The sequence below is a fragment of the Trachurus japonicus genome, chromosome 16, assembly GCF_045865225.1.
Source record: "Trachurus japonicus isolate A0001 chromosome 16, Traja_1.0".
Lineage (NCBI taxonomy): Eukaryota > Metazoa > Chordata > Actinopteri > Carangiformes > Carangidae > Trachurus > Trachurus japonicus.
The window spans coordinates 30,779,539-30,796,145 of NC_140922.1; positions in this window are offsets into that span (position 1 = coordinate 30,779,539).

Sequence of the window (16,607 nt, forward strand, 5' to 3'; positions counted from 1 at the left end):
TTACGGTAATAAACGACAGATTCAGTGTTTATAAATCAATTATTACATCCAATGGTAAACCAGTTATTTAGCAGATGTCTGTGGTTCATGAGGTCTAGAACTATTTATTATTAGATGATGGACTTGTAAACTTGTAGATATAATGATTTAGACACATGTTACAATAAGTTTATTTTTACAGAGAAGATTCACAAAGCTCTGATACAATAAAAGTAAATAATCCGTTTTCTAGATAATTCAGAGCCCGCATTGTTGAGTTACAGTAAATAAACATGTATTTATAAAACCGTCTGTTTATATTAAAACCACCCCAGTGTGTCTGACTCGACTCAGACGGTGAATCAGTTTGGTCTGAGGTGAAAATCCATCAGATCAGGACGAGACAAACGAAAAAAAAAAACCAGCTCAAGACGCTGATTCACTAACTCCATATTTAACCGCCGAGCAGCAGCCGCAGTAAACCGAGCTGCCATGAATCTTTACGTCCAACTTCCGCGCAGCTCCGAGCTTCAGGGCCCAGACTGCAGTAGCAGGAAATGGGATCGCCGCGGTAACCAGGCTCTGGGTTTCATCCTGCAGCGGGAGACGAGCAGACGACGACATCATGAGTCACTTCAGAGCTGCTAGTTTCATTTGATTTGAGCGCTCACATCTGTACTGTAGCACGGAGCAGGCCCAGGCATGTGGCCCACAGCTGGAGGTCAAAGGTCAGACTGATACAGGGATCAATACAGTGAGAAGAGTCAACGCTGCTTTGTCGATAAAGTTTATACACAAAAGGTGCAACATTCAACAAGTGCATAAGTTTTTGTTTGACCATGTAAAGAGTAGGGGTTAGGACAGGTAGAATGGGATGGATAGGCATCATTTCTTTCCATATATTTGTCATTTTTCATCATTTTTACAAAGTGGTTGATACAGCAGATACAACTCTGCATGATTTTTGTATATTTTTGGGCCCAATATGTTAATAAAGTAGTAAAAAACTCCCCAAAAATCTAAAAACTCAAGCAGATAGACAAATTTATTTATTAAAAAAATAAAAGGTTAAAAACAGCAAACAACGCGTTTCGCCTGTTGCTTGACATCCTAATTCTAACAGCCTGACAATCAATCCATGAGATACACATACACATTTATTCAAGGGCATATAAATACCATAAATAGCAACAGAAATCCATCTGATAAATGTCAATATACAGTAAAAAAAAAAAAAAAAAAAAGGAAGGAAGGAAGGAAGGAAGTATAATTAGGACCCATTACAACAATGAGATATAAATACACAATCTAATTCAACTGTGCCAACTCATTATGTATAAAAGAAGAGAGTGTGTATACAGTATGAGTAATAGAAAAAGTAATAACAAAAATGGAAATACACAAAGAATTATAATATGTAGGAGTGTGTATCAAAAATAGTGTATATCACAAAACGAGTGGGCTATTATATATATCCAGGAGGTGATGTTAAGGGGAACCATGCAAGTCTAGTCTCTTCGTTTTTATCTAAGTCGGTGAGAGAAATCAAATCCATGGAGCGGTGGATAACGTTATTTATCATCTACCATGTTACCATGTGTAGGTTTTTGTGTAGTCTTATCTGTCATAAACAAGTAGATTAGGGGTTACAGGGCGCGTTACGTTTGTGTGGCGGTGTCGCCATGGAGACGAGAGCTGGGACACCGGGTCGGAGGTTCTGATCTTACAAGGTTGGTTTTCAGCCAAGAGACGCTTGGTGGAAGACAGAGAGCCTCCATTCTCCCTGGAACTAGTTACAAGTCATTGATTTAACCATCACTTGGACTCTGGAGATGGTTAATTAAGCTAAAAATTGCATTGTTCCTCTTTAGTAATCAAAAGTATGAAATTATTTGCTTTTAAGATGAAGGCCTAAGTTCCAACCTTGTCCAAAAATCTTAAAATTTCTTTCGAGCATGATTTAACCAGCACTAGGACTCTGGACCTGGTTAATTAAGGTAAAAAAATGTAGCATAGTTCATCTTTAAAGTGTAAAAATGAGTGTTAGATCATAGGGGAATATGTGCTTGTGCTGTAAAAAAAAGATACCAAACATAGACATTTTATTATGTGGTGCATTAAGGTAGCTACAAATCAAAAGTAGTCAAAAACACCTGATTGAGGCCTCAATCTGGTTTCTTTTCTTCTGTCTTCATCTTCCTTTGTTGTTGTTTTTAATTCTTTGACTTTATGAACTTTAAATTGACTGTGTCTTTTCTCTCTTAGGTGGTGCCTCTCTCTTCAACAAACAAAGACGAGCAGGTAGCCTACCAAAGATTCATGAGAAAAAGTGGAGAGGAAAAAAAACAGTTGAATCATTTTTAACTCTTAACGTTTCAGATTTTGAGCTGTTGGTTGGGTTGGTTTGAACTTCTGGTGTAGAGAGGAAGTGATAATAACAGAGACCTTCCACCTCCGTGTTATTAAAGATCCCACTGAGAGTGTAGAGAGAGGAGTCACGCTATGACAGAGCAGTATCAGTCGCTCATCGCCCCGGCTCCAGCGCCCCCACCCTTTGACTCAGCATCTTTCACTTTTGCTCGACTCTGCGCGTCGCTCTTTCCTGTTTGTTCGATCTTATTATTACTATCAGGGAAACTTCTGAAGTCGCCCCATTGAGTTCCACTACCTCAGCAGCAGCAGCAGCAGCAGCAGCGTCGTGGTGACGCTCGGGATTTCACAGCACTTTTCTGACCGGGGGAGGTTCTTCTTCTCCTCCCACCAGCCTCAGCGGGGGAGGGGGGAGATCCCTCAAGTCAGGGCCCAGAGAGGCACGTAACCGAAACGTATATATAGAGACAGTCAGAGATACGTATATAGAGAGAGCTGAGCTGCGCTGAGCTGAGCCGAGCCGAGTTGAGTTGAGGTTGGGTTATCTACGATCTAATTTCCCCCACAGGTTCTGATAAAGTTTCAAATTTTATCTCAAAAGACCCACGAGTTTGAAGAAAAAGAAAAAGAGACGCCCACGATTTAAAGTTAAATGAAACTGGAGCATGTGTGTCTGAATGGCTGCTGCTTGTCAACCTGTCCTGCTGCCTATAAATCCTCCCCATCTGATTTTACTTTAATATAATATTCCACTTGAGATCAAAATAAAGTCTAAAAATAACTCATGTGTAGCCTAACAGTTGTCTGCGCTGTGTTGTTTATTTGCAAGAACGACCAACACTCTCTTAGCTTCAGGACCGGACTTTTATTGCCTGGACAATGATACGGAAATGACTGGTGGTCGGCTCACGGTCAAGCACAGCACTCGTTCGGCACAGCTTCATGGAGGAAAATTAGCAAATTAGCTTAGCCTTCGAGCTAAGGTCGCTAGTTATAAACATTAAACAAAATAAACCCTCTGTAACACATTTAGTTACATGCAAAACTGTCGCCACCTTCCTGAACATAATATCATGATAACTGCTTTATTACATTAGCTACATTGTTTACACAGTTTTAGTGGGCTAGCCTATAACGCTGTGTTTCGCGTAACAAACCTAGCATGGGCTCAATCCTCGCATACTGGCACTGTGTTTATGTCACAGCCCATATTTATGTGCTGAGGAGAGCCCTGCTAACCAGTGAGCGTCCGTGATACATGAATAAAGTTAAATGTGATTATTTGACATTTTGAAGCTGTTTTTTTATGGAATATTTCTCCACTTCCTGTTGGGGATTCAAGGTCAAAAATGGCGACTCTCACTTTGTCTGGTAGGCTACTGTTTATAAATAAAGAGCGCTCTCTTCTCCCACGCTTCCTTCTGATGCTGCTTTAACGCCAAAATAAAAAAAAACACTCTGTAGGATTCTGCAGCAACACATTGTGTGTCCTCGATGTTCAACATCTGCAGCAGAGTGGATTAAAAAATAAATAAATAAATAAAGGGAAACTGCAGCAAAATTTAATTTGTTTTTCCAAACTTTGCTGAATTAGCGCAAAGACCAGGACAATTAGGTTTGATATTTGCCTATATTTTTCACATATTTTTGATGCACAGGTCAAAAGCAGCAACAAAAATAACATTTATACTGTTGTGAATGGAGGAAATTAGCATCAGAAAATTAGCTTTTTGCTACAAGCTAACATGTTTACATTGTTTTTTTTTTCTTTTTGTTGAGTTGTTGTTCAAAATAATCTGTCAAATATCAAATAAATAAATATAATGGATATAAAACAATAGGCTGAAAATCAAGCTAGCGCTAATATTAAGCTCCGCCCACCCTATATTAGGCCCCGCCCCCTTCATTCGCTCGGAGACAAGAAGCTAATGTGCTGATTGACCACTGTAAGCCCCGCCCCCTGACTGCAATCTGATTGGTTAGAAGGGTCATGGTATCATAGAGGCCCCATTTTTTCTCAGTTTTTTGGACCATATTCTAACTAAAAACAGATTTTGGACACATCAGTGAAATGTTTTTTTTATCTCTTTGTGTTTAGAAGGTTTGTTTTTTCTTTTCTTTTCATTCATACATTTAATTTTTAAAGCAGCAGTGACAGGAAAACACTCACCACCACCACTACAACCACAGGGAAGCGATGTTCAAAGTTGACGTTAGACAGATGTTCTGTGGTTCGGGCCAGATCATTAAACAGCTGGAGAAGTGATCGACATGGAGTTATTGGTTCGTCGTTGTCATGGAATTCTGACAACTTGACGACCTCTGACCTTTCATCCTGCGCCCCGCCCCGCGCTGTAATTTCCCCTAAACGAGCAGAAGATTTCCCTGAACGTCGTCTCCTATGGCGATGCGTCTTCACAGACAGCGAGGCTGCAGCCGACAGCGCTGCTGGCATCGTTTCAGAGAAAACACTCATGATTTATGTTCAAACACACACACACACAGCCCACACACACAAACAAACACACGCTCTTTAAGAAATGCATAAACACACACACATACTATAGTTACCGACAATTAAACACAATTTCTTCTTTTTTTTTTTTAGGCTACGTCTTCATTTAATGATTAATCATTTGGATCTTCTCAGTTTCACCTGAAATGTTGCTATTAGTTTCACAACGAGAAACCACAAGGTTAACAAACCCTACAACACCCACACACACACACGTAGGCCTACACACACACACACACACACATACACACATAGATAGTCGACACACACACCCCATCTCCTCCAAGCTGCGTTCCAGGGTGACGCCACTCGAGAACCTTTTTCGGAAACCGAGCAGCGCCGTCTTCAGCAGCTGCTTTACCGTAAACACGTTTCTTTCTGCACATCATCATCATGTCGCCCAGTGGGGGGAAGGAGGGGGCCGGGGGGGTAGTTGGGGCGGGGTCACTGGTCAGGGACGGGTGACTCAGACGCCACCCTCCCCTTCCCCCTTCCTCCTACCCCCCTTCACCCGACTTCCCCGAAATTCCCTTTTACTTTCCCAAAGATTTTTTTTTTCCCCAGATTTTTCTGACAGGAATTCTACGACCTCCCCCTCCTCCTCCTCCTTCTTCTCCTTCTTCCTCTGAGTGGACGCTCAAGACCAGTCGACACAAACATGTTGTTGTCACGTTGCAGCAACAGCAACAGCACAAATATTACAAACAAATGACGACACGACGACGGAGACGCGGAGACAATTGGGGACCAAATGTTTGGCTAACTGGAAACACATTGACCGTAAATCCTCGCCGCGGCCTGTCGCCAATAAGAGCTTCACTTCCTCCTCCGTTAACGGCTTCCTCTTTGTCTCGGCTGGAGAGGATAAAGATGTTGGACATGTTGTGTTGCTTTTTTTTCTTATTTGCCCCCCCCGCCCCTCCCCTCCTTCGGCTCTCTGTCTCCTTTTATCCAACAGACGTTTAATCCACGTTTTGTTTTGTAGCCGTGTTAGCGGCACAACACCACTCTGAGACGCTGAGAGACATGAGAAATACTAAAATATTCATGGTCCAATCCTAAAATAGGCCTATAATAAAATATTATCTCTTCAACTAGAGGTACTGTACCATCATCAGGTCCAATCCCAATCAATCAATACCTGCTACAGCTCATTTTCAGCTGATTAGCAAATTTTAGCATGTGGAAATGTGGTGTTAGCATGTTAGCACAGGTTTAGCACCACTGTTTTGGAGTTTAAAGTGTATTTCTCAGTTTTTAATCCCATAACCCTGTATTTATTGACCATTTATCTCTTTATATTTACCAAACTTGTGTCAAACACTTGTTTTCTGAGTGTTTCTCACATCAAAGTCAGCGTCTTTTCTCTTCCAGCCTCCAGGACCACACACCACAAGTGAAAGGGCGGTGTGACAAATTTCCCAGAATCTATCAGCAAGCAAGATTGCTGCACTAGCAACCACATAAATGTTTATATTTTCATCATAATAAATCCTGCAGCAAAGAATTAGTTGAACTTGAGGACTTTTGGATGAATAAGTTCATAAAATGAACTTCTTTGTTGTTATTGTGTATATTTGTGGATGATGCGTGTGTGTGGCCTTGTGTTGTCGTCTGCTGCTGGTAACATTGTAATTTCCTGCAAAGGATTAATAAAGTATCTTTAACTTATAATATAATAATAAGGTCCAATAGCCTACCGATCAATCAATACCAGCCACAGCTCGTTTTCAGCTGATTATAGCGAATATTAGCTAGCATGTGGGAATGTGGTGTTAGCATGTTAGCACAGGTTTAACACCACTGTGTTTAATTAAAGGCCTCTTGGAGTTAAAAATGTATAATTCTCAGTTTTAATGCTGTAACCCTGTATTTATTGATTGTTTATTGAAAATGTATCTCTTCATAGGCCTATTTATCTTACCAAACTCATGGTCAGCGTCTTTTCTCTACCAGCAAAATGGCTCCACAAGCAACAAAATTGAGACACAAATGTTTATTTCATCATTAATAGATGATAAGTCCAGCAGCAGATAATTAGTTTAACTTGGATTTATGGATTAAAGTTCTTAAAATAAGGTCCAATAGCCTACCAATCAATCAATATCAGCTAGCTACACCTCGTTTTCAGCTGATTGGCCAACATTAGCCTGTGGAAATGTGGTGTTTGCACAGGTTTAGCACCATTGTTTTTAATTTAAAGGCCTCTTGGAGTTCTCAGTTTTAATCCTGTAACCCTGTAGGCTCTTTATATTTACCAAACTCGTGTCAAACACTCACAATCCCCCAAAAAATGTTGATATTTTCATCATGAATAAAGATAATAAGTCCAGCAGCAGAGAATTAACTGGAACTTTATTGATAGGCTACGTTTTCTTGCGGTTTAGTGGTGGCGTCTAATTTTGAAGGGGGATATTTCTGCAGCACCTGTAGCTCGTTGGTGAACTGGTATCATGGTCTCGTCCCTTGATGAAACTGAAGACACTTGATACTTCAGTCACACTCAAATGTAGAACAGTGTGTAAACAACACACTCTCTGATCTCGTGTGAGTGTGTGTGTGTGTGTGTGCGTGTGTGTCAAGGTTGATGTTTCAACTCAAACACTTTCTAGAAATGACGATTAAAAACATTCGACTGCGACGGCCGCCCACAAAATTTCCAATTTTTTTACTCTCCCATGTTTGCCCACTGTGCTGCCACGTGTAATGGAAATAAGGACGTGACATGACGTGTTTTCTGTTTTCATTCTTTCTTCTCCCCCCGTCCACCGTTTCCACATGATTTGAAAAGAAACACCGTCGGTCCAGTCCCCTTCTGTCACGTGGTCAAGAAGTGTTCAACGCTGAACTTTCCGATGGTAAGGAACGCACCACGCAGGTAGTTACTGTAATAATAATAGGCCACCTTGTACATGAACAAAAGCAGTGTTAACTCACTAAAAAACAATACATTTGACTTTGTAAAGAAGCAAATTGGACCACAGAAACTCTCACTAAGCAAATTTTGTTAGATTTTATTTAATTTCATTAGATATTTATCTCATTTTGTTTAGTTTAGTTTGATTTGTATTTATTTTTCATGTTGTTAAAAGTCACAATCTTGATTTTAAAACAAAACAAGAACAATAAAGTCCAACAAAACTCCAATTTAATGAGTCTGTATAGCGATTAGCAAAGCAAAGACCAAGGTTTTTTGATACCCAATTCTAACAGAATCAATAGCCTATATCAATAATCAGCTCTATGTGGATGTGTGTAGCTATTGATTAGATACCAAAAGACTCTTTTTCTTAGATTTAAAAATGTGTTCATCAACAAATAATCATGAATAATAGGCTACAACAATAATACACAGAAATATTAAATATATAATATAAAACTCTAAGTTTCCATGGTGACAGTCGCAAAAAAGCTAAGCTGAGTCATGTTCAGTGGTTTGAGATAAGGCAAAACACATGGGAGTACAATAACCGTAATGATATGGTAGGGTCGTGTGTGTGTGTGTGTGTACAGTATGAGGCAGGAAATGAGTGCATGTATGAGCTGCTCTATAACATGAGGCTCATAAAAACCTACAGAAAACACACACATTCTGTATGTTATTAAAAACACACACTCACCCACTCTCACACACATATGAAAACAGAAACACTCCATACACGCACACACACTCCTGTTTGTCTCATCTCTACTGTCTCAGACTGACTCGACTTTTTCTCTTACGATGACAACAGCGATCATAATAATGATAAAAAAAATATAATGATCATAATTCAAACTTTTTAATTTTTATTTCTCAGGGGATTAAAATGAAGGAAAATGAATGTACAAAGTAATTTCTGACACGTTCAGTCCAAATCTTTGTCACTGACGCATTAACAGACTGAATATCTGGAAAAAAATGAATAAAAATAAAATAAAAATGAAAGAGAGAATGAAACCAGAAGATAAATTTATGTCCTGAGATGAATCTTTTGTGACGGGACAAAGACAAATGATGATGCCGTGTGTGGGGTCTGTCCCTTCTGTGGACGAATATCTGACTGCAGCAGAAATAAACTTGTAATTATAAGGCTAGTCGGCAAAAAAGCATTTCAGGAATTTTCTTGGATCATTTCAAAATAAAAGCGCATTTATTCCTTTTAAGGCCTGACCTCTGGTTCTCATTGTGTGAGTTTAGAAAAATGAGGGGAAACAGAGGGAGGAAACAATGGTGAAAGAGCAATCACTGCACAATCTGTGTGTGTGTGAAATGCTTTGATTTCAACAGGGGAAAAAAAGCCATGAAAATCTGGAGTTATTAACAACAAAGCAAAATAAAAAAAAAAGCCAAAGTGTGTAATGAGTTCCTGTGTCTGTGGGAGGTTTCCACTCATTTTACACTGTTTGTATATTTTAGCTGAGGAAAAAAAAAGGGGGAAATAAAAGAAAAGGCGGCTCACTGTTAACGCGTTGTTTGTTTTTAGTTGTTCTTTCTCTGCGGTCCACGTCGAGATCTGAAACAGAGTCACATGTGGAGACGAGGAAAGAAGAAGATGAAGAAGATGATGAAGGATTAAACTCAAAAAACGTCAGACTCATCGAAAGATTTCAAGGATGTTCACCTGGTTTCAGTTTTACACGCACAGCACACACAAACACAAAGAGAAAGAGTCACCATTACGTAGGCCTAGCTATGCAGAAGATGACTGAGGTGACTCAGCAGGAGGCGGCCATCTTGGCTCCTCCTCCTCCTCCTCCTTCTTCTCCTTCTTCTGTTCATCTTCAAACCGCAGCATCTCTTCCTGCAGCAGACCGCTCCACATGTGTTCAACATCCACAGTCACACAGGAAGTGTTGCACATGGTCACGGGGGTGAGGTGGTGTGTGTGTGTGTGTGTGTGTGTGTGTGTGTGTGTGTGTGTGTGTGTCTGCAGACCAGATCCTTGTTTTTGATGATGGGCCTGTTAGTAGCTAAGGGTTAGCTAGTTCCTGCTACCAGGACTTAGCATTGCAATAAACACAGAATCTGTGTGTGCATGTGTGTTTGTAAAAACATCTGTGAACATCTGTATTAAAGCTGCATATCGAAGCGTCCCAGCCAGGTGTCCAAGAGGAGGAAGGGGGCGGAGCCAGGACGCCACTGATGCTAGGCTACATGCTACATGTTAAGCTACAGCTACGCTCCGGTTCCTGTTTGGTTCCTTTTTGCTGCATCGTAAATCAGCATCAAAGCGGATTTCAGACTTGTTTTCACGCATCAGTGAGTTTTCACTGCGTGATTCTTCTCTTTAATGTGGGTAGAAAATAATCCTCCTTCTGTTGTGTGTTGTTTTTTTGCACTCATTATGAGCCTGTTAGTAGCCCAAGTTTTAGCTAGTTCCTGCTACCAGGAGTTAGCATTGCAATAATCACAGAGTCTGTGTGCATGTGTGTGTATAAACATCTGTGAACATCTGCATTAAAGCTATACACATCGAGGCGACCCAGCCAGGTGTCCAAGAGGAGGAAGGGGGCAGAGCCAGGACGCCACCACCGCACACCTGGGCTGATGCTAGGCTACATGTTAAGCTACATGCTACGCTCCGGTTGCTGTTTGGTTCCTTTTTGCTGCATCGTAAATCACCATCAAAGCGGATTTCAGACTTGTTTTCACGCATCAGTGAGTTTTCACAGTGTGTTTTTTCTCTTTAATGTGGGTAGAAGATAATCCTCCTTCTGTTGTGTGTTGTTTTTTTGCACTCATTATGAGCCTGTTAGTAGCATAAGTTTTAGCTAGTTCCTGCTACCAGGAGTTAGCATTGCAATAATCACAGAGTCTGTGTGCATGTGTGTGTATAAACATCTGTGAACATCTGCATTAAAGCTGCACATCGAGGCGACCAAGAGGAAGGGGGCGGAGCCAGGCCAGGACGCCACCACCGCACACCTGGGCTGATGCTAGGCTACATGTTAAGCTACATGCTACGCTCCGGTTGCTGTTTGGTTCCTTCTTGCTGCATCGTAAATCAGCATCAAAGCGGATTTCAGACTTGTTTTCACGCACCAGTGACTTTTCACTGCGTGTTTTATCTCTTTAATGTGGGTAGAAAATAATCCTCCTTCTGTTTTGTGTTGCTTTTTTGCGCTCATCTCCCCCCCATCCATCCCCAACAAAATTACCTCAGTGATTAGTCACGAAAATGTGTTTCTTTTTTCTGCAACAAATCAAAGTAAAATTACACTCATAAAAAATCTAATTTCCTCCCTGTTTGGATTTTTCTGGATCACAATAAAAAAAAAGGATCACATCGTCTTCCCAGAATTATCCTGATGGAGGTCGATTGTTATGTCTGGATGCTAACGCTGCACAGCTAAGCGTCTTATTTTGAAGGATAAGTCATGATAGTGTAAACAGCTGACAGGAAGTGAGACAAAGTGAGTCAACATAAAACACCTCAGCCATCAGCGTTGTCGTTGTTTTTGTCGTTTATGTGCATGTGTGTGTGTGTGTGTGTGTGTGTGTGTGTGTCATTTTAGCTCGTCCTGACCCCCAAGGCTACACACTATTAATAATAATGTGTGTGTGTGTGTGTGTGTGTGTGTGTGTGAGTGAGAGATCAAAGCGTTAAAGCCCTTCAACCTCCATCATCCACATCCTCCTGTCCGTCCCGTCCCGTCTCTCTCTCTTCAGCACCTGACTATTAGAGGGCGACAGGGTTAATAACAGGTTGTGTGTGTGTGTGTGTGTGTGTCAGGGGGATAACTGGAAATGAGAAGGGGAAAAAAAGACAGAGAGATAGAGAGAGAGTGTGTGTAGGCTATCTGTTTTTGCTGTGACCGTCCTGACCTCCTGTGTTTGTGTGTGTGTGAACTACGTGGACAAAAGTTTGTGGACACCTCAAACTTTTCAAAATAAAATAAAAAGTGCAACAGTAAAGAAGACGAAAAAGAAGAAAAACAAAGTGAGGTCTCTGTTTGTTTCATGTGTTAATGTAAACAAGGTGACAGCGTCCTCGATCGTCTTCCACAGCACAGACGATGCCTTCACTGACATGAAAGAGTGTCGTCTTTTTGACAACTCTTCCATCTCATCGACGTTTTCAAATGTTTCTTCACTTCCTCTCGTCTGACGCTCCGACCTCGACCGCCGTCAGGACCGCACCATCACCATCATCATCACCATCGCTGCTTTTTATTTACCTGTATTCACCTTTAACTAGCTGACAAACAGACTCTGCATTGATTGATTGATTCTTTGACATTTTATTTGGTTTTTCATGTGATTTATTTCTCTTTCCCTATTGGGAATTGGGATTTTATTGAATTTTTATTAGAATTTATTTAAATTTTTCATTATTATTATTTATATTACATTATATTATTCTATATTTATTATATTTTATTTTATTTTATTAGAATTTTATTGTGTAGATGCTGTCGATGTTATGTTATTAATTTATCTATCTTTTGATTTTACTCACATATGTAGCTATTCATTATAATCTTGTCTCTTAAAAGTTTGCAAGCGTCTATGTTTTGTGACGATGCATCTTTATCCTCAGTCTTGTATCCTTTATTAGGTTTTTCCTCAAATTAAATCCGGATGCAAAGGTCCAAAGAGTGTCCACAAACTTATGGCCACATAGCGGACGTGTGTGCTTTTATTGCAGCGGGAAGGTTTTCTTTGGTGGGAAAGAAGAAGGAAAAGAGAGGGAAATAAAATGAGTGGATGGAGAGAGGTTTATAGTGAGAAAATAAAGAGAAGAACAGGATGAAAGAAAGAAGAAAAGACCACAGACATTAAATAATGTGTCATCTGAGTGTTTGTGTGTGTGGGAGAGAGAGAGAGATAAAAAGAGAAAGAGAGAGGGAGGGAGGAGTGGAGTGTGTCCTTTTTGAATCATTACAAACTTCAAAGTCTGTCGCTCTCGTTAAAAATGGACGTCCATCCCTCCATCCTCCGAGAGAACCACAGAGGGGAGGGTGTCTGTGTGTGTGTGTGTGTGTGTGTGTGTGTGTGTGTGTGATTTTACTGGAGGAAACTGGACTTCAAAATAAAAGCTCGGTGGCGTCACAGGTTCTGTATTTCTCCTCTCCATCATCATCATCTATGAGTTTAGTTTGAACAGTGTTTGAAGATTCCTCCTGAGCTGCAGATGCGAGATGTGAAAGTCGCCTCTGACGTGCAGGAAATGTCAGATTTCCATCAAAGCAAACTCAAACTTTGACTTAAATGACTGTTGGTATTTATTAGGAACTTTAAATAGATCTTTGTTTACACACTGAGCTGCTGCTGCTGCTGCTGCTGCAGAGTCAAACTCTCACACTGAGGTTATAAACTGTGTGACGGAGCTGCAGCATCGAGCAGACTCAACCTCTAAACTGTGTTTCAGTGGAAAATGTCAAAATCTTGATTTTCAGTGCCGTTATTTGTCTGTTTTTAGACATGTACGTCACTTTTAAACCTTTAACTGTCACTTCAACAGCATCTCAGGGCTGTATTTTATATGTAGCTGGTCGTATTTATATTAAACTGATTGAAATGTTGCAGAAATGTTCATTTTAAAGCCAAATCTATCATTGATTTATGTTTTATTTTAGCTTCCAATGACAAATTCAGGTTGTTCACATTATGTTTTAAGCACATTTTGATTTTTAAGCAACTCAGCACGAGCTAAGCTGCACTCAGGTTTTTATTTAACTAAATGTGTTGATTTTTTTTCCTCCACTGATGCTTCTGAGTTGAGTTGGAGCTTGATGTTTGGCTTATTGCTCCATTTTGACGGATGTTTCCAGGTGAGCACATGAGAAACGGGGAAACAGAGGATGAAACTAAATGTTGATCAGAGGAGTCAGAGGATCAATTAAAATAATTATATCAGATTTTTTCCATTGATTTTTAGTAAATAAGTATGAAGTGGCTCTGTATGAAGATGTGTCAGTGTGTGTTTTCTTATTGAAACAAGATGATCAGACGATTAAATGTCTTTCTTATCCAAACTAATCTTGGAGAATTCGTCCACTGCCAAAGGTTAGAGTGAGATCACTGAACACTTTTTAGCCATAACTCAAGATTTAAAGGAGAATTCCGGTCATTTTTGACCCCTAAATCGTGTTGGGGGAAGCATAAAACGGTGGAGCAGTGCAGTGGTAATGTCCATAATATCTCTGACCGTTTATTTTTGTAAAGAAATCATCACAACAAGGAAAAAGTGTTTGTTTCTGTGGCGGGGAAAGCGGGCGCTTTGCGATCGGATAGTAATGTCTTTCCAGGATGTTTCAGAGTTCAGCTATCTGAGGTGAGTGGCTACATGCAAAAACACAAAGTTTATACTGTTTATACTGTACACTATATGAGGTCAGTGGTGTGTCATAATGTACCATAGATATTTGATTGTTTTTTGACTGTTTGTTGTGGTTGAAAGAATTATTGCCCCCATAGGTTAGCGTTGTGGCTATCGCTAGCGCCGTCTAGCCATGGTGTAACTCCGGTTTGCCTGCATCAATTTTAGTCGCGTTTTTTGCTCCAACCAACACTGGGTGACCATCAGGACAACGATTTAGGGGTCAAAAATGACCAGAATTCTCCTTTAACCAGCGATTATGACACATTTCCACACACAAATGGTTCATATTCGATATAATTGACGATAAATAACAAGGAACTAGTCTGTGTGGCGGAGGGATACGACCACAAGGAGGCGGCCGGCTCTAGTTTAAAATTAAAAAAAAAAAAAATATATATATATATGTTTAGTTTAGAAGTTTTTGTTCTTGATTCTCAGTCGTTTTTTTCCACAACGCTCCGTTTGTCTAAAAAAAGTGACAAACAAACATGGAATGAACCTGATGATGATAAACAACTGATTCACGTCGTTTCAACGTCCAATCAGACTCTGTGGGAGCTGTTTTGTGCGTTACCGTGACGACACCGGCGATGTCTATTTCCAGGAACTGAATTTAAAACAGACAAAGAGACAAAGTGTATGTGTGTCTGTGTGTGTGTGTCTTTTACATGTGTTTTTACACCACACACACACACATTAACACTAATTCAGTCTGGATGCATCTCTCCGTTCATCTTTTCATCGCTCTTCTTTCCATCTGTCGTTTCTCTACTGTATCATCATCATCATCATTATCAACACTCCTACACACACTTACAGTTACTGTACGCTGTCATTTTTCACTCTGCGTTGTGTTACAGAATGTGTTATGTGTGTGTGTGTAGTTGTATGAGTGGAGGCCGAACACACACTGATGACTTCTTCTTCATCACTAATCACTCTCATCTGTTGATGGTCTTGATCTCGGCTCGCAGCAGCAGAGCGCCGCGGCCCCCCGAGACGCTTTAACAGCAGAGGAGAGTGTGTGTCTGTCTGTGTGTGTGTCTGTGTGTGTGTGTGTCTGTGTCTGTGTGTGTGTGTGTGTGTGTGTGATTGTGGTTTGATGAAACCAGGCAGGACAGTAGGAGACTGAGTAGAGTTAGAGGGCATAGTTTGCGGTCTGAGCTGAACGATTTCGCGGAATCGGCTGGAGACCAGTTGTCCGGTAAATTTCTTTTCTTTTCTTTTCTTTTCTTTTATCTATTATTGGAAGAAACAACAAATGTGTTTGTCGTCGCCATGGAAAACCAAACACACAAACCTTCACACCAACTAAACAAACAGTTGTTTCATTCTCTGATGTTTGAGCTTTAATCACTGGTTCATTGTTCGTCATCGTCTAACGCACTGATTAATATCCATTCATCACTTGTTGTTGCACCACCGGCCAATCACAGACCGGGATGCTGAAGGTGAAGGTGTGTCAGGTGACCCGTCAATCAAAGGCCACGAAAAACAATTTTATTTTATTTTGAATTTAAATTTGACAAAACTTGTAATACAAGAAATATTTGTAGGAATTCCTCCCATCTAGCGTTACGGTTGTATATCTCAAGCAATTCAGTCGTATTTTTCATGCTGCATTCACGTGAAATTGGGCAGACGGTAGACGGACGACAGCCGCTGCACGTAACGGCATAAACAAGCCTCTATGTAAACAAGTGGTCCGTCAGCACGAGGCAAAACAATACACGTGACAATATGTTGTCATGGCGATGTCGTGTTGTTTACCTGACCCACGTTTTACCGGCTTTCTCTCGACTTCTGTGAATATCAACATGTGGTCAAATGAATGAAAAACTAAATGTAATATATTAACATTAGTGGTCATGGGAGAGATTAATTGATAAGTCTACAGAGGACTATTCAGATACTTTAACAATTGATTAAAGGTACATTGTGTAGGAATTACTCCCATCTAGCGTTGCGGTTGTATATCGCAAGCAAATCAATCATATTTTTCATGCCGCATTCACGTGAAATTGGGCAGACGGCAGGCGCTGCACGTTTCTTCTTTCCTTATCCCCTTCTGTACTTCCTTCTCCCTACCTTCCCTACCTTTTAATTCCTTTGTTCTTTTCCTTTGTTTTTCCTTTCTTCTTTCCTTAACCCCTTCCTTCCTTCCTTCCTCCCTCCCTGCTATGTTCATTGTTTCCTTACCACTTTCTTCCTCATTCTCTCAATTATTCTGTCTTTCCTTACCTCCTACCTTCCTTCTTTCTTTTTCCTTCCTTCAGTCCTTCATTATCCTTTCCTTCCTTCTTCTTACCTATCTTCTAAAGTTCCTTATCCCCTTATGTTCTTCCTTCTTCCCTCCCTTCCTACCTTTTAATTCCTTTGTTCTTTATTATGGTTATTGATTATTTAATAATCATCAGGTTTTGGGACAAACGGTG